The sequence below is a fragment of the Phasianus colchicus genome, chromosome 1 (assembly GCF_987193195.1).
Source record: "Phasianus colchicus chromosome 1, bPhaCol1.hap1.1, whole genome shotgun sequence".
NCBI lineage: Eukaryota > Metazoa > Chordata > Aves > Galliformes > Phasianidae > Phasianus > Phasianus colchicus.
The window spans coordinates 153481126-153501187 of NC_143436.1; the positions used below are offsets into that span (position 1 = coordinate 153481126).

General features: G+C 35.3%; 1 long non-coding RNA gene across 1 annotated transcript in view; it reads right to left on the bottom strand.

The window, feature by feature from the left end:
- Positions 1-18941, bottom strand: part of LOC149920158 (uncharacterized) — a 30875-nt gene extending 11934 nt beyond the window's left edge. The window contains exons 1-2 of the long non-coding RNA XR_016468058.1: positions 18827-18941; positions 7990-8103 (exon numbers count right to left, since the gene is read on the bottom strand). This is a non-coding gene — a long non-coding RNA (uncharacterized LOC149920158). The remainder of the gene's footprint in view (positions 1-7989; positions 8104-18826) is intronic.
- Positions 18942-20062: the final 1121 nt, after the last annotated feature.

Below are 20062 nucleotides of genomic sequence, written 5' to 3' on the forward strand. Positions count from 1 at the left end.
TAGAGTCAAGAAACATTAAGATTCTTTCTTCATATAGAGATAACTTCCACAACAGGAGATAAATGCTCTCTCATAAAAAAAACAGCATTCAATTAGAGGTTGTGCCTGCACACACCAGAAGATGTGATTAAACCTGGCAGTCAAAAGAGAAAGCAAAATTTCTTACTACTTTATCCTAATTCTTATATAATTCTGTGAGAGAAAGAAAGTAAAAGAAGGGGCATATAACATGTTTTCAGAGAAAGGATCTCACATATAGATCATAAATGACTAGATATTCTTCACTAAAACTCATGACATATCAAGAGACAGTATTTAATATTACAAAGAGAGCTGTTGTTATTTCAATATGTCCAGTGCACTGTTTGATTTGGATGTCACTCAAAGATGTTAGGTTTTAGCATTCAGAAATAATAGGACTCCATAACCTGACGGTGGACTTATTAGTATTCCATTCTGTATTGTCCAACATTAAGTTAAATATATCTATCCAATTAAGGAATGGTTTTCCCATAAGTTAGGTAGACCAAATTCTTTCTATAAAGCAAGTGTCATGGTTTTGTGATTTTTGGTTTTCGGTATTCCACATCATAACATCATGTGGGGCAGTGGGAATTTAACTGTTAATGCTCAAGCTCAGGGTACCTGCCTGGAAGAGAAGAAGAACTACATTCCCCAGGGGACTTTGCGGTCACAGAGAGTCTCGAGATACAACTCCTGGCAAGGTCACCTGATGCGTTCTTCTTAGCCTGCTCTTCGTCAGCTCTCCTCCCTTTTTTCTCCCTGCTGCTCAACTGGACTGCGCATCTCACCTCAGCTCTCTGCGTTGTGGTGAGGCCTACCCACCTTTCGGACATTCTCTCTCTCATTATATTTGATTTATTAGCTTCAAATTTAATTATACTGTATTATAGTGTGTTATCTTGCATTCTGATAGTATATTTAGTAAATTAGTTTGTTTCTCCTCAGATCATTGCCACTGTTTTTAATTATTTTGAGGTCCCCTGTTCCCTTTTTCCGGAGGCGCGGATTTGCGGATCCCTCCGCCCCGCTAGTCACGGAACTGGGCCGAACCAGCCCATAAACCATTGACAGCAAGTTATCCCTAAAGTGGAATCCCAATCACCATGTGGTTTCTTTTAACAGTGTAGAATAGGATTGATTCTTTAGAGTAACAAAGGAAAAAAAAGAAAAGAAAAAAAAAAAAAAAGAAAAAAAAAAAACAGCTGAAGTGCTTGGAAAGAAATCAACCTAAAGTTACTTAAAAAAAAAAAAAAATCCTAAACACAAAGACTTGTAAAAATACGTACTCAGTGCTGTAAGCAGAGGCTTAAGTTCATCTTGGATGCTGAGAGAAAATACTGTTAAGCATAGTCCATAGTTTGGGTGGACCACTCGGTGGATAAGAAACTGGTTGAAAGGCCGCAGACAGAGGGTGGTCATCAATGGCTCTATGTCCAGGTGGAGGCTGGTAACGAGCGGCGTCCCCCAGGGGTCTGTCTTGGGACCAGTGCTCTTTAACATCTTTATCAATGACATCGATGACGGAATCGAGTGCACCCTCAGCAAGTTTGCTGACGACACCAAGCTGAGTGGTGTGGTTGACACGGTTGAAGGACGGGATGCCATTCAGAGGGACCTTGAGAGGCTAGAAAGGTGGGCCCGGGTGAACCTGATGAGGTTCAACACAGCAAAGTGCAGAGTTTTGCACTTGGGCCGGAGGAATCCCAAGCATCCCTACAGATTGGAAGGAGAGGTCCTTGAGAGCAGCCCTGTGGAGAAGGACCTGGGGGTCTTGATAGACGAAAAACTTAATATGAGCCAGCAGTGTGCCCTTGCGGCTCGGAAGGCAAATGGGATCCTGGGCTCCATCAGAAGAGGGGTGGCAAGCAGGGACAGAGAGGTGATTGTTCCCCTCTACTCTGCTCTTGTGAGGCCCCATCTGGAGTACTGCGTCCAGGTCTGGAGCCCCCAGTACAACAAAGACAGGGAGCTGTTGGAGAGGGTCCAGAGGAGGGCCACGAAGATGATCAGGGGACTGGAGCACCTCCCCTATGAGGACAGGCTGAAAGAGCTGGGCTTGTTCAGCCTGGAGAAAAGAAGGCTGTGGGGTGACTTCATTGCAGCCTTTCAGTACCTAAAGGGAGCCTACAAAGAGGAGGGGAATCAACTCTTTGAAAGGGTGAGTGACAGCAGGACAAGGGGAAATGGTTTTAAGCTGAGGGAAGGGAGATTTAGGTTGGACGTCAGGGGGAAATTCTTTACGGAGAGAGTGGTGAGGTACTGGAACAGGCTGCCCAGGGAGGTTGTGGATGCCCCGTCCCTGGAGGTGTTCAAAGCCAGATTGGATGGGGCCCTGGGCAGTCTGGTCTAGCATTAGGTGGAATGGTTGGTGGCCCTGCATGTGGCAGGGGGGTTGGAGATTCATGATCCTTGATGTCCCTTCCAACCCTGGCAATTCTGTGATTCTGTGTCCAAGGATAGCCACATCTCAAAAGTATGTGGAAAAATGACTAAACTGCTTGAAATTATATAAACTGCCTGCAGTATGCTCAGATATGATTTCTTGCTGTTCTTTGGTGCCCTAAATTGGCCCTAAAGGCCAATTTTATCTTGGGCTACATCAAAATAAGGGTCCCAGCAAGGCAATGGAGGTGATTCTGCTCTCATGAGGTCCCACCTGGAGTACTGCATCCAGGTCTGGAGACAGACACACAAGACAGAACAAGAAAAGGCAGGTGTGCTGGAGCTGCCCAGTGGCAGTACACTTGTACTTTAACCAGACAGGCTGATTAACACTACATAGCTCTTCGCTCACTCTCCAGTCCCCATGGGTTGAGATATAGGCAGTTTAATAGGAAAGAAAAGGAAGGAAAAACAATAAGAAAATATAATGAAAACAAATGATGCACAATAACACTGATCATCACTCGCTGACCAATGCTCAGCTAATCCCAGAGCAGTGGCATCCCTCCCACCAACTCCCCCCAGTTTTATTGATCAGCATAACACTATATGGTGTGGAATATCCTTTTGGCCAGTTTGGGTCAACTGTCCTCATTCTGCTTCCTCCAACACAAGAAGCTGAAAAGTCCTTGACTCTGTGTAAGCACTGCTCAGCAAGAACTGTAACATTGGTGTATTATTAACATTATTGTCATCCTAAATCCACAGCACCATACTAGCTACCAGGAAGAAAATTAACTTTATCCCAACTGAAATCAGCTACTAAAATGATCAGAGGGCTGGTACCACTCTCCTATAAAGAGAACTTGGATGTTATTTAGATAGTTTTGAGTTATACTAGAGACAAGAAGGCTCTGGGGAGACTTTATAGCAATTACCAGTACTTAAAGGGGGCCTCGAGGAAAAATGGGGAGGAAAAGTCTATTAGAAAGGGATATGACAAGGTCTAACAGCTGTAAACTTAAGGTAGGTTTAGATTAGATATTAGAAAGAAATAATTTCTTATGAGAGTGGTGAGGCACCGGAACAGCATGCCTAGAGAATCTGTGGATGCCCCATCATTGGAAGCATTCAAAGCAGTTGGATGGAACCCTGGTGCAGGAATGCCACATTGGCAGAAGAAGGATAAAAAAGGGACCAAAAACTATGAGGATAGGTTTTTGACATCAGATTCTTCATGACAAGATGCCTGCCTGCTGTTGGATTTTCCTGGGCCTGCGACCTGAGACCTGCTGCTTCCTCTTGGACTTGCCCTGTCGCTGTACCTGCTTGCTACCTAAGGCCGGCCACACTGCTGCTGCTCTCCCCTGTGTTTTTGCCTCAGACCATCGGAATGGTGTGCAACTGGACACTGCTGGATCTTAGTGGCAACTATCCCCATTTTACACAATTCTTTCTTCTTTCCTATTTTTTTCTATTGCCCGCTTTCCCTCCCCCATCACCCTAATTCGTAATAGTCGCTGGCCTCCCCTTCCCCATCTCTCCGATTAAGATTTAAAATAAACTGGTTGAACCAACATTTGAACCACTGTTTCTTAATCTCGTGTTGGGTATACATATATCAAAGAACCTCCTCTCCCTCTGATAAATTTGAGTGAGACACCATGGTATGGGGATTAGAACTAAATGATCTTTAAAGATCCTTTCCAACCCAAACCAGTTCATAATTCTATGATTCTAAAACATGGTAAAAGGTACAGATACAGTTTCAAAGCCTGTCTTCCTTATCATGAAATCATAGTATCCTTAGAGTTAGAAGGCGTCTCTGTAGGCCATCTAGTCCAACTCCCCTGCAATGAACAGGGATATCCAGAGCTAAATCAGGTTGCCCAGGGCCTTATCCAGCCTCATCTTGAACGTCTCCAGGGACAAGGCATCAATCACATCTCTGGGAAACCTGTTCCAGTGCCTTACTGCCATCACTGTAGAAGATCTTTTCCTTATATCCAACCTAAATCTACCCCCTTTGAGCTTGAAACCATTTCCCCTTGTTCTATCACCACAGACCTTGCTAAAGAGTCTTTCTCCTTCTTTCCTGTCACCTCCCTTTAGATACTGAAAGGCCAATATCAGGTCACCTTGGAGCCTCCTCTTCTTCAGGCTGAACGACCTCAGTTCTCTCAGCTTGTCCTCATAGATCATAATCACATTAAGTCATCTCCCAGCATGTTGTCATCTACTCAGGATCGTAGTCTGCATACTGGCTATACACTGATTTTATGCTGACCAGGAAGCATCTCTGGATATTGACAGTGACAGAATTGTAACAGCCCAGTGAATATTTGGGTTCAACAGAAATTTAATGTACTATGCATCTCCTGAGCAAAATCTTTCATTTTTCTTCCCTGTAACATATAAATTTGTGACTTCTGAATAGCAACTCCACCTAAAATTTGCACGAAGTGCACTAACATTATTGTACTGCTATTTTTGTTCCTTTTATCTTTTTACTTTCCTGACAATGAAAAAGACTGACTCAAGTCTTCTTAGATAATCAAGTGAAGGTATCCAGATACTTTTGATCAAACTATTGGGAAAGTGTAATAATAAGTGTAAAACTTATGATGTAGAAAATTAATTTGCAGCAGTATTCTTTCAGAAACTGCATACTTCATATTTCTTGTGAAATGGCTGTTTCATTGTTAATGGCTGTTGGACCTCCAAAACAATTAATATTAAAGAATTACAGCTTCCACAGACTTGTAACAAATGACTAGATTCCTTTGCAAGTGTGGAGAAAGAAAGAGAAAAAAAAAAGAAAAAAGAAAGAAAAAAAAAAAAAAAAAGAAGAAGAAGAAGTCACTTCATTTTATGCTTTATTATTTAGATAGCATCTGCTCCTGATTTTCAGCAAACCTTCACTAGTTTTATATGTGTGCTCAGAGCTATTCCCGATTTGCATCATTTATCAGTGAGAACAGAATCAGGTCAACTGAGTTCATTTACTACATGCTGTATCAGTTTCATCACTCTTTCTATAACCCAAAACAACTATTCATGCCATAGTGTATCTATTAACTACACAAAGAAGCACTTCCTCCATATTCCCCTTCAGGTCTGCAATATCTAGACAAATTACCATAATATAACCCAATAGCAAGTGAGCAGATAAAGCAGAGGAAGAGAGAGAAAGAAACAAAGAAAGAAAGAAAGGGTAGATAGTTTTGCTTCCATGTTAGATTAATCAGATTCTCTAAACAGATCTTAAAAGCCAGTGATACATTTTTCATTTTCAGGGTAATGAAGTTCTATCATACAGCTTGCAGAAAACATCACTCACGTCTGGCAAAAATGCAGCTAGCATAAAACAGCTAATGTGAGATACTTAAAGTTAACTCTTATGCTCTTTATATAATCTAGTCCAATGAGTAAGAAATTTGAACTTCAACAGGATAAATGCAGATTCCACTGTAAAAACTATATAGGAAAAAACAATGGAATGACCATAATTTAGCATATAAAGCGGGTATCTATAAATGAAAATTGTCTTCAAATATAGGGGAGAAAGAAAGAAACAAACAAAACTAACTACATTGAAGTCATCTGTCTGATGACTCTTTTTACAACCTAGTGATTCAACTTAATGAACACATTTATTGCAAACTCATTCTAATTGCAGCACGCCCAGGGAGCAGACATCCCGTTATTTAAAATGTTATAGTTGTGATGATAAATTGCCCCCATATTATTCTAGTAAATTTGCTTTATGCTGTTTTATTGCAGTTAAATTTCTTTTTACTGCTGTTGTTATGGGGATTTTGCAGGCTTTCCATTTAGAAAAACTATTTTCAGCCATTTGTACAGGAGATATTAAAAGGTAAAATGTACAAACTACAACTGTCACTTCAGTTCCTTCACTGCTAAATGAGATTCTTGACAGTATGTGATAGAAACCAGTATCTACTGACAAATTAATTTGTGGTAAGAAGTACTTCATATTTGCAGATCAATTTAATTTTGTGGGTTGTTTGCCTTCTTAAATTTCTCCTCACTGGTTTATGGTGAGTTTGAACCACAAAATTTGGAGCTAGGCTCTCAACTGCTATAAATTGACTTAGTTCTATGGAAGTCAATGAAAAAGTATTGATTTACATGAGTTGAATTTCTTGTCATTCTTTAAACTGTATGTTTAAAAGACATTTCTATAGTGTTTTTAGTTAAGAAGCTAAATTACAGTCACTACAACTTTCCTACAGTTCTTGCTAAAAAGGCCTATATATCAGGTAAACTACTATATCCCACTCTGACTAGGTCTGCTGACCATTTATTTCTGTGAAATGTGTATCAGTAAAGGTCTTTTAAAATATGTAAGACAAAACCATTAACAAGGCTATATCTTGTATTTTGTATATTATTGGAATTCAGCAAGTTCATTAAAATTCTTCCATACTTATCTTTCTGTGATTCTTTGTGCATAGAAATACTCAAAGTCATAATCTCTCAAACCTGATTACACTAATCACATCCTCCACTTTTACTTACAAGTTTTCCTGATTTCTAAAATGACATGCTTACCACTTCTCACTCACAGCTGCCCCCTCCATACATTGTTAAAACTGGTTTGAAAACTGTTATCATATGTCAAGACATTCCATAATTTCTTACTGCATACAGAAAACAGTCCCCACCTCCTTAGGAGATAAAATAAAATTAAACCAATCAACCAAAACAACTAACCAAACAAAAACAGAAAAAAAAACCTCTTTTTTTTTTTTTTTTTTCTCTTTCCGTCTTTTTTTCCCCCTCATTCTCTTTACCTTACCATTTAGCAGGAAGAATCAAGCAATATTCCAACCTTAAGATATGCAAAGAAACTAAGGAAAGTGTGATTTATGAACAATCTTCTAGTCAGTACTGATTCAGTATTTAGACAACATATTCTCAAAATAATAAGGGAGGACCAAGCAACAGCTGGAGTCAATTTACTGCTGGGATCACACTTCATTTTTTCCTTTCCTTCCCTTCCCCCTCCCCCTCCTCCTCCCCTTTTCTCTTCTTTAATTTAATTTAATTTAATATTGATTAGAAATCAACAGCTGCTGACAAAGCTAAAAGTTAAGAAAGAGGATCCAGGATCACTCCTACTTGACTCGCAGTGAAGGAAATAATCCTGAGAAAGTTTCCAAGCATATCAAGAACAAGACAGTAATTGGGAGTAATCAGCATTGACAAAGAGGAAATCATGCATAATCAAACTGGTCTCTTTCTGCAACAAAATGACTTGCTCAGTGGATGAGTGACTATGATGAGTTAAGCCCAGCAGGCACTATGGAGCACTGTGGAGAATTTTCTCACTTCTTCCCATCCTCTTCAGTTGTATGGGATTTGGAAAAGAGAATCGTAAGGGCCATAATGAGAAAACTTGTGGTGGAAAGAAGAATAAATAAATAAATAAATAAAAGAAACAACCACCAAACCAAACAACAACCAAACCAACAAGTTATAAAAAAGCCATTGAATACTATCAGCAAACCAATACTCATACAGTTCTTGAGCAGCAGTTACTGCAGAAATGCTCTCCACCTCTCTCAAAGTTGTATCATTGAGCATGATGTTCTAGAACATTTCTTTGGTCATTTTGGGTCATCTGTCCCAACTGTGTCCTCTCCCGAGCCTCTTGAGCACTCCTAGCCCGTCCTGTAAGAGACATTAAGAAAAAGAAAGCTGTGACACTCTGCAAACACTGCTCAACAGTACTTCAAGCACTGATGTGTTATCAACACTGTCATTCACTGTGTGCTTCTCTGAAGAAAATTAGCTTCATCTCATCCAGAATCGCTACACTACATTGGATGTTGTTATTCTTGGCTTGAGCAAGGCTTTTGATAATTGGCCCCATTAAATCCTCATAGACAAATAGGGAAAATGTGCGTTAGATGAATGGGCACTGAAATTATAGACTGAACACTGTCCAAACTGCTAGACTCAGAGGACTATGATCAGCAGGTTGAACTCCACATGGACACTAGTCACTGGTGATGCACCCCAGGTGTCAGCACTGTATAAAACACTATTTATCATCTTTATTAATGACCTGGATGACAAGATAGAGTACACTCTTAGCAAGATCACAGACAATACAAAATTTTATGTAGTGGCTGATAGCCCAAAAATGGAAGCAATGTCAAGATAATATATCTGGAGATAGGTGTATTAAGCAGTCCTTTGATACAGTTTGACCCTATCCAACAGGCACAAAGTTTGCTCTTCAAGAGTAATTGTATTAAAACTCTAGAAATAGATAATCTCTGGAAGAGGTGGTTCATTTTTTGTACACTGAGAGGGAATTTTCCAGAGACCCTTTAGGAAACATATAGAATCATAGAATCACGGAATGGCTTGTGTTAGGAGGGTCACTTAGTATCCACACCCCTGATAACAGGCAATAGGCACCAGGCACACTGCATACAAGTACTACAGCAAAATTTTTGGTCTGCTTTTATACCTACATGAATAAAACAAATTCTCAATTAATACCCATTTTCTATATTTAAATATTATCCATAATAGCTAGATATTTTAAGCAAAAACAAGTGAGTTCTGTAGTTTCTTCTGGATTTGCAATATTAACAGGTGCAAGGGAGCCCTCTTAATACACATGTTGAAAAGGGCTGGCCAGGTTTATAAAAAAAAAAAAAATTCTATTAACTGAAGATCATTAATATTTATTTAAAATACTAACATCAAATAATTTTTCAAAATACACCTACAGCATATGCATATTGCTAAGAATGGTGTTGTAATTACCCTGTTTAGTGAACAGTATAATGCTAAGTCCTGTAAGGAAAGAGATAACAAATTAGTCTACATACTTCTTCACAGGCAAGTTCAAGCTTGCACCAACAGTTTGGAAAATGACTCTATGAATTATACCCATGTATAAGCAACATTTGCTGTCTTTTGATTCTCTTTAAATCATATTGGTGTGGCTCTGCATAGGCTATGTTTTCTTAAGGAATAGGTTAACTGAAGAAAAAGAATAGTTTACACTTAAGGTTCTTTTAATAAATAATTGGCTTCCAAAAAAGCCAACAAAGTTTCACTGAATTAAAAAAAAAAAAAAAGAGCAGTGTGAAACTTGAAAAGTCTGATTTCTGTTACATTGCTTCACATATATGTATATATATTTATTTAATACTAGTAATTTCATTTAATACTAGAAAAGTTTTATTTTATTATGGCATCTCAAACGGAGTTCTTGGGCATCCATGCTCAAAATTGATTGAAGAAGTCAATCAATCAGTTTTGAGGTGATGAAGAGAATTTCTTATAGAGTAAGCAGGAGAGACCAGAGCTTCATGCAAGATGAATAGGTGCATGAACACATGAAATTTGTACCAAGCTAGTCAGAGAAGAGCTACTAATTGGTCCAGAAGATACAGTATTTAATAGCACAGCAATATGTTTCCTCTCTACAAATAGCTCACTCACAATCTGAAAATGAAGTTTGGGGTAAATGATCTTGAGTTTGTCTGCATCTTTCTTTGTAGACATGCACCAAGACAGTCAGACTTCTTCAGACACAATGAGTGAAGGCAAAGCTGGAAGAAGATGCCCAAACCTTGCTTATTTTCCCATATTTCCCCTCCAAAGTAGAGAGAGAGAGAGAGAGAGAGAGAGAGAGAGAGAGAGAGATCTGTATGGAAAGAAGTGACTAGCTCCCCTTGTTCATCTCTCATTGAGTTTCAGGATTTTCAAGCACTAGTTAGCTTTGTAGAAAGCAAAAACAAACAAACAAACAAACAAACAAACAAACAAAAAAAAAACTGAAAATCCCTGGAAGGATTCTGAGAGGTAGAAACAAGAGCAAGGGTAAATGAATAAAAAATTTGAGATGGATAAGAAGGATAGAAGAGGATATTGTTCATGAAAATCAGACTATTTTAATCAAGAACACCTTGATTTTAATTAAAAAGTCAGCAGTACATGTTAACAGGCAGCATTTCTTTCAATCATTTGAATAAACTTTAGAGTCTAAGTCCTCATTTTACTCTCTTATTCTTTAAAGTTAAATTGTGATCTTCAGTTTTAATAAACTTAATCTTTTATGACATGGCTAACTTCATGGAGTCATTCAAGACTGATATTGAGCTATCTGTTTCGACATAATTTCATCACTTTTATGATGCTTACATTGGAACACCACAAAAGCTGTTAACAGTCTTAAATCTGTAATGACTAAAGAAAGATGCTTCCTTTTTGATGTCTTTTAGACTTTTACTGAAAGATGGGGTCTGAATCTAATTATAACGTATTGGCTGCAATAGCTGCAATAGAAACTGCAGAAAGGCACTTATCCATGCAACACCTTTGTAAATATTAGTGTGTGTAATCTGTAAAGATATCATTTTCATAGATCCAGAAGAAAAACATCTTTAGATCAAAAGCTTTATGCTGTTTGTACTGTTGTTCAATTAACAAAAACACACAGTTGAAACAGAAACTTCTAATATCAGCTACCTCAACTATTAACACTGTCATCTGCATAGTAATAGACTGTACTATTTGTAGCAGTTAAATAGAGAATGAGTCTTGATTAAGGTTTTAGTAATCTCCATTTCAGCCATTTATTTCCATTCATGTATACAACACAAGAAGCAGGATTAAAAAAAAATAAGAAAGAGAAGACCATATTCAGCATTCTGGATTCTAGTGGCCTCAGGTATGTGTTTTTTATTGATTAATATAATCTCTTCTATAGATAGAATACGTATTTAAAAGCCATAAAAATCATAAAATTGTAAATTGTAAAAATTTTGTTTTATGGCTTGTTATCCTTCTTTCTACTTAAGTATCTAAGGAATTATACCAGTATTTACAAGGTCACTCTTTCCCTTTAGGAGAAAGCAAACAACAAACAAAAACAGAACAGCAACAACAGTGTTGTTAATTGTTGTTATTAATTGTTGTTATTAATTTATTTTTAATCACTTTTATCCAGTTATTTGTCCTAGACTTAGAGCATTCTTTGTCAATTATATATAAAGTTCACAATGGAGAGAGACTGAGGACAATTTAAAATGCAATCTAGTGTCTCCAATTATTGGAAAATTTGGAGTTGATTAGCAAATCCACTGTCAAAGTCACTTCAAAAGAAAGTTGACATGAAAAATGTGAGTATAGGAATGTATAAATCTGTCTGCAGTAGGTTAAATCCAGCCAGTTGGTTTTCTATTATCCCATTCAGAAGAATAACCCTTCTCTCAACTCGTAGCTGAATAGTCAGTTTTCAAAGTCAACACTATTCATGCAGAAAACATAGCATGGATTAAACTGGAAACCCCTTACACAGTGCAACTAATTACTTGGCTATATTAATATAAGCAATCAACAGACTGTGAAACAAACTATTTAAATTCCAGCTGTGATGGGTGGACTTCAAAGACTTTGGTAGCTGAATTACCACAGGGTTCCAAAAATTCAGTGTTCATCTATACCTTATATGAATTATCCAAGTTTTCTGATTACACAAGAAAGCACTTTAAGTGCAATGAAAGCAGGCTCCATGAGCAATGACACAGTCTTTTCTGTTAAGCCTGCTAACATCAGTAGAAAATTTGAGCACTAACACTATTATAGATAATTAGGGCTAGGAAATGTAGTAGTAGCTAAAACTGAAAATCAGTCTTTGAATTACTATTATTTATTCATTCTATTTAAGTGACTCCGAAGTAGAAAATGGAACTCTAGGTATAGTGCATTATGTAACTTGTAAATAATTAGAGAGAGATTTTTATAATTTTTATCATTAAAATCCCAAATGAGATTATAGATTGGTTGGTGTTAGGTGTTACAGCAAAGGCTTCACTAAAAAAAAAAAAAAAGTAAACAAACAGAAGAAGTAAGAGGTACTTTTAGGATGCTGACATCCTAAAAATACGTATTCTAACTGTACAAATTAGTTTTGTTATTATTATTAATTAGTACTCAATCACAACAGAACAAGAGTTCCAGGTAACACTTTGCTTAGTGACACTTAATACTACAGCAACCAGAATTATGTTTGCTCTTGTATTTCTACAGTAGAAATGCATTCAATTTAGCCTAGAAAAGAATAAACTTGTTTTAGTAATACTCCCAGGCATACATGGAAGTAAATGAAGTCAGAACTTTCAAACAAACTTGAGCTTTTTTCCCCAAGTTGTTGTTGAGCGTATAAGCAGACTGTGCAATTAACCCCAGATGGGAGTGACAATAATTAGTCTTTGGCAGGGCTGCATCCATTCTGGTGAGTTATACTCATATGTTTCGCATTAGGCTACATTTAAGCATCTAAGTGGATATTAAAAAAAAAAAAAAAAAAAAAAGCATTAACAAAGCATTAACAGTAAAATTCCATACAGTTAATGAAAAGAGGAAGGCATTTCCTAGGGTGCCAGTTTCAGTCCTATGTACAAGCCTTCTCCTTTCTGTAGCAAGTTAAATTACAAAGTGAAGGAAACCAGACTGATTTTGTCCAATTACTGGCAGATCATCAATTAAACAAAAGTTGTTTTTTATCATATTTGATAGCTGTACTTATACAGTATCATAATGATGCAAGTTTGAAATATTAATGATCAGTTTATTAAAAATACATAAACTTTGCACATACAGAATTTTACTCAGTTTCAGGTGCAACTTTAATTGAATAACTTTGCTATGAAATAACTTTTTCTAGAAGATTTTATTTACAAATATTAAAGATAGTCATCTTACTCCCTCAAAATATTGTTTCTTTAGAACCTTTGATTTGAGAGGAGATGGACTGTGAGTGTATGCATTAACACTATTGAAGGTGACTTAAATATGGCACTGATATAGTAATAAGGGTTTAATGTTTCTGTTATCTTTTTTGACACTTTTCAAGTTCTCAGTGGACAGTGAACATTTCAAGATCTAAAGCTGCTTCCTTTATTATCCATAATTTGTTATTTAAACTATAGATAAAGGAAATCTAGAAAATTGTATTGCTGGTACAGAAAATGGTAGAAGTTCACACATCCTCCATAAAAGATAATTGGAGTCTTCTTTAATTTATGAAACAAACTCAGGGGCAAGAATATCATAGGGTATTCTTTTGAAATTTTAGTCCAAAAGATCTGATATTGTATGCTTTCAGTATTCCATAGCATTACATGTAGGGAAATTTTACCTAGCTCGTTACAGTATAGATAGTATCTTTAAAAGCTGTTAGACTTCCATCTTTTTTTTTTTTTTTTTTTTTTTTCAATGTTTTCAGTCTTTTGACCTGCTAGGGGTTCAAAATAGAAGGAATTTGGTTTAGAAATATCAGAATATGAAGTAATCATATAGGGTTCTACAAATCTAAAGGAGGGTTCTGTCAGACTACTAGGTCATGTTGTGATTGTGATGTTGAATGTTGGCATTTTGTCACTGTGGAAACAGTTTATGTGTCTCCTTGATTAAGTCAGAATAGAAAATAGGATTAAAGGAAAACATTCTTTACAAAAATAGGGCTACAATTTGTTTGTTGTAAAAAGATTTACTTTTTCTTATGTTATTTGACCCACTCTATCTCTCTTAATCTAAATAAATATATACAATAATAGTTCTAACTTTCCTCTGTTACTAGACAAAGAATTGTTTGGTTCTTGTTTGTCTGTTTTTGTTGCTGTTGTTGTGGTTTCTTTTTCACCTATATCTAAATGATATTTTTTTATGGTTAAAAAAGGTTTGATTTTCATTTTCCTACTGAAAAAAATACCAGCAAGTCAGTTTTAATTCTGTTTTCAATTGGACTTTGAAAGCTGAGAAATTTTCTTCTATAATTTGATGAAAATACTAGCTATGGAATAATATGGAACTTTCTTACACCTGCAGATAAGCATGCTATATCTATGAACACAAGAAAAAACAGACAAAATCAGATTTTGTAGTATAATCTGAGAGGAAAGTGGTTCTTCATAATAAACATTTACTTAGTCTGTCAAATAAGTATCAGAGAGTGACAGAGACTAACCTGTACAGAAATGTGGATGTGCAGTAGATATTAAAAAATAAATAAATAAATAAATAAATAAAATCTGTTCATCTGTTCTATTAGTCTCCTGCCTGATATCTGAAGAGACATAAATTTTCTTCAAAATAAAATGTGGGGAAAACATATGGATAGTGTGGTATTCTACATGTCTCTACAAGGAACACTGTTTCTTTGGTTTTAATCATACTTCACCTACTAAATGGCTTGAATTTGTATCTCCTTTGTTGGTAGACAAGATATGCTAGTATGGTAAGCCAAAGATTTTGATTGGAAGTGATAGGGATGCATATCACTATGAATCATATCTGATTCTAAAAATCAGCAAGTAGTTATAAGTTGCTAACTTCAGTAAACATTCAAAGAAAATAATCATGTCTGTGTTTGGACAATAATGAAAGTTTAAGTAAGTACCAACAATGTTTTGCAATATTTGTGATTCATAATGAAAAATAACATTCTTATCCAAAAATCCTTGAAAATTGGGCAAAAGTGGAAGCACCTATGTGTTAAGAACCAGAAATAAATTTTACTGTACTAGTTTGTTGTTGTTGTTGTTGTTGTTTCTTTCTTTATGTAGGCATTTCCTATTTAAAATGTAAGAAACAGGTTATATGTTGGTAACTGAAATTATTACATAATTCTAAATAAGTTGTTTCCTTTCAATGTGAAAATTGTTGCATAACTGTTAAAAGAAAGAGAAAACTTCACTGTTTAGCTTTGTCATAGTTTAGAGGTTTAAGGATTAAGGTAGTAACCACACAGTTGAGAAATATCAAATATTTTACTTTAAAATATGAAATAAATGCCCAATTTCTACAAAGTTTGTTCATGTATAATCTTGTTGAACTGGGGCAATGAGGCAAAGAATTTGAATGCCTGTATATCAAAGGCTGGTTTGGTGATTTTTATTATTGTTACCCACAAAATGCATTCCTAACAAGTAGTTACAGGAGTTAAGAATATTATTATCTGCAGGAAATTCAAAAAGGGTCTTACTATGTAGACATAAAATTCATTGACTACATTTCTACCTCCTCTATCTGTTAACATATTATTTCTTTCATTGTACAGGAGATTACGTTTTAAAAAGATTTTCAAATTGAGTTTAAGAAACAAGGATCATTTACTGCTTTTCATGTTTAGGAAGTACAGGAAAGGTAAATGTGGTATTACCAACAGTAGGGACTTTTAGAATAATTTCCTATGAGTGTGACTATGAACCTTATTATTTGTGTTGTTTAGTTTGAATGTAAAGTGTAGTTTCTATTGTTTTGATGTTACTTCATATCCTCTTTAAGTCAAGAAGATGACTAAATGGATGATATTACTTGATCTTATTTTGTATTGCGTTTTATATATTAATAAATATCAAAAGAACATCTGACCCTCTATTCAGATATTTTTGTCCTCAGAAAAGGCAATTGATCTTCAAAGTCTGTATTCATATTTTTTGTCTCTGCAAATGCCTCTTTTTCCCTCTGAATTCTTACACTAAAGTGGATCTTATTATGTTCCACATCCTCTCCTCATTAACTGTTAGGTGTTTGTGTTTCTGTGGCTTAGTTACATGCATAGACACAGATATGATACTTACAATACTATTTTTAACCTTAAATAAAAGATTTAATAGATACATAATTTACTATAAACAAGTGGAGATTTTATTGATTTATTTTTATTTTTTTACTACTGCAAGATTTAATTATGCTTTGGAATAGTAGGTGATAATATTAGATTCATCACTTGATGAAATACTCATAAGATAAGAAAGGGAAAAGAGGTAAAAATACATCTGGAAGAGGACCACAAAAAGAATCTCTCTTTAACCTGAATAAAACAGGGTGTCAGGTGCCTGTTTCAAGTTCCTGGACACAATGCACAGTCTGGGAAGCAAATGGTAGATCTCGCTGTAGATTTCCATTTTGTAATGCAGGATATTGGGTCAGATTATTTTCAGAGGTTAACACTAAATGAAGAAGAGAAGAGTGTCGTAGCTACAACAAGGAATGTTGTGATAGGCGTATATATAAAAAATAATTAAATAAAAGTTAGAATGAAAATCACTAGAAGCAGGTTACCCACAGATTTTCAGAAATGAACAAGACATGGCTTTCAGAAACATTATGCAGCTTTGATTTAGCCAGTCTTCAAGCAGGAGTTTGGTCTAGTCTCTTTATGAAGGTACTTTCCAATCTCAGTTTTTCTGTGAGTGTTGATAGCTAAGAAATACATTTTATCTTGGTGATATTTCGGTACTTACTTTGTTTGCTTATCTATGGTAGTAGAGCATGTAAGAGTTCACTGTATCAAACAGGAGGATAATTTTATAGCTTTTCCCTAAAACAATTTGTAAAGTATTATTAATATTTTATGCAATAGCTATAAATATTTTTTATTTATGAGATTATTATAAAAAGGGGACACTTTGACTATATAAATATGATACTCATGCAGATATGAGGTAAAACTTGTACTAATAGAACAATTTCTTTTGGTTCTGACTGATAACATCAGTAAAATTATGCACAACTAAATGCTGGGTTTCAACAGTATTGAATTCCTTGACAGTACAGTGCTTCAATTTGCTTGAAAATAATTGATCTGGAATTCTTTAGGCCTTTATCAATAGAAAACCATAAATCTTTTTTTCCATATATTTTTTTTCTTGCTCAGTAAATTTTTGTCTCCAGCTGTTTTTTATCTGTATAGAAGAGAATCAAATTTTCCTAGCCAGAACTTTGCTTGTAATTTATTCTCTTTAACCTAGCCTTAATTGGTCTCTGAAAAAATGTCCAATAAGGATTCAGAAGACAGTCAATACATTCTATTCATTTGACTTAATTTATCAGTATGTATTTGTAAAGTTCTAAAAGGACAGATTTTACAACTATCGTTTTTAACTTGACCTGCATTTTGAGAAAAAAAAAAAAATGTGAAAAGGAAAGCAATTCTCTGTTGATAAATCACTAATTTTCCCATCAGAGTTCCTTTTTCATTAAATAAATTAAACTTATTTCTTAATTATTTATCCCAGATTGTGTAACAAGGTAGTCCAGTACAGGTTCTTGTGGTTTTTGTTTGTTTGTTTGTTTGTTTGTTTGTTTTTAAGTATGTTATTCACCATAGAATTAATTTCACAGTTTTGTATACAAATATATATTAAAATGATGTCTAAATGATATCCTTACACTCTTTAGCTCTCTTTCAACAGGCCTGAATTTCTTCTCTTTCACAAAAAGAAAGGAATGCAGAATAATTTTAATAGGGAATAGATCACACTAATTTCATTAAAATTCAATCTATGATCAATTACAAAGAGAAGCAAGCAATTAAAATATAGATAAAACTGAATAAAATAAGATTCTGGGAGGCAGATTAAAAATCAGTTGAGAAAATGGATTCTCTATAAAAAACAAGCAAAAATCCCCTACCCTGATGAAGTTGAAACCATGGTTGATAAAAGTAAATATAATATAATAAAAATATATATAATAAAAAATTTAAAAATTTTAAATTTTTATGTGTACGAACATCCTAATTATCCCAAACAAAAGAAGACCATTACTAGTTAGACACAAAATGTTACTAAAACAAAAGAAAGAGGAGGAAGAGGAAGAGAAAAGGCAAGTGTGGGAATGAATGGTTCTATACGATCATGTCCTTGCTGACTAAATATGCTCACCCAAATCATCCTGAGCAAGTTGAAAATACTGAAATCTCAAATTCCCACAACTTTCAATAGAGAAAATAATATTTTTCAGAAATTAAGTTTTGACTGAATAAAACAAAATAGCTGGCTGCAGTGCCCTGCACTAAAATTTATGTTGACATAGGTAATAAAGTATTCCTTCTGGAGATAAAATTATAATGCTAGAAGAAGTTTTGTGAGACTAGAAAAAATGATTTATCTACTGTCTATATGACACCAGGCAGAGCTTATGTTAGCAGATTTGTAAAACCATGATAGGAGATATCAGTAATACTGCAGAATAGTTGATAGGGTAGCTTTTTATTGATGCATTATTTTGGAACATGCTCTTTCAGCTACTGTATTTTATTTTTTCATTGTCAAAAATCCTATTGTGGGTTTCATTTGTGTAAGACTTTTCACCAGTCTTTTATTCTTTTGTAATTCTAGATTAGATTATTGCAATGGAAGGTGAAAGCACCAGGCAGATGCCACATGTCCAGGTCAGCACAGAACATTAACACACACACTGATTAAGCTAGAACAAGACGACATCACACTTTGGCAAGATCATGGGCTGTTCCTGCTAGCCCATTAGGTCTACAGAGCATGTCATGGGTGTAATTTGTGGCTCACATCCCAACTGAACTTTATAACATTGTCACATAAACTCATACAAGATCACTTACCAGATTTTCTGTAGAAAGCATATGTACCAAATGGAGAGAAGAAGCACTCCTCTTAATGTCTGATGAAAATTGTACAGAGCACTGCATAGATGAAAGACATGATCTGTGACCGCTGTGAAGTTCTTATGAATTTTAATAAATGGCATGTGTGCTCTGAAGTATATGACACTTTTACTGGTAATTTGTCGGCTAGTTTTCAAAAGAAGAAATTATAGTTGGTACGTAGAGAAAGTGTAGAATTTAAATTTGTTGTTCAAAAAGAAAAAAAAAAAGCTTTATAAGGAAATCACATACAAGATTACAATTCTAATTTTACGTGCTCATCAGGATGCCATTTTGGGGTGAGTATCTTGTTTTGCAAGTTAAATTGCATAATCTGGTTAAAAGTAGATAGTGTAAAGGGCAGTCCAAATGTGAAATTGGCAGAGTAGAGTGCAGTGTATGTACAGATCTGCTTCATAGATACTCAGTTCCATGACCATCTAGAAAGTCTGCATGATAACGTGTAAATATCTGTACAGAAAAAAAAACATTAGAAATTTTGTCAATATACTCTGAAAATCAAAAGAGACAGTAAGAGACCAAGTTTTATTTTAGCCTTTAAAAAGCTACTTATTACATTGAATCAACATTTCATACAATTTTAAATGAACATCTAATGCAGAGAGAAAGAAAACATTTTACTTTTCTGTGATGTTTAGAGAATGCTAAACAGATTTCTGTTTTCTATAGAAGATCTAGAGACTTACTGTATTTTCATCTGGGGCATATTTGTAGCAGTGCAAATTGGAATTCCTATTTCCCAAGTGTTTCTATGTCTGTCAGACAGGATTTCTGAAAAGTCTGTCACTTCATTATCTGTACACTGGAGAAATTGTAGAGAGGTAGATCCAACAAGTAGACATAATATTCAGTGATTTAGGATTCTCTTGGTGTTTGAAATTACTTTACCAGTCCCCAGAGGGAGGTGGCACTTGTTAGGAATAAAGAATTTTATGTTCTTAAACTCAAACCAACAAGAAACATATTGGTGTCTAAGAGAAAAATTCACAAGCTATAAAACAGGCTTGTTATGCATCTGAGGAGCCTTCACAGCTCAATGTTGTACTTGTAAAGTTTATTAAAGAGCCTTCTGCTGAGTGCCCAATAACTGAAGAGGCAATCACCAGCACGTGTTGGGTGGAGGTGTCGAGGCACCTGCCGCAGGGCAGCTTCTGCAAGGCAAAGCCAGGCTGC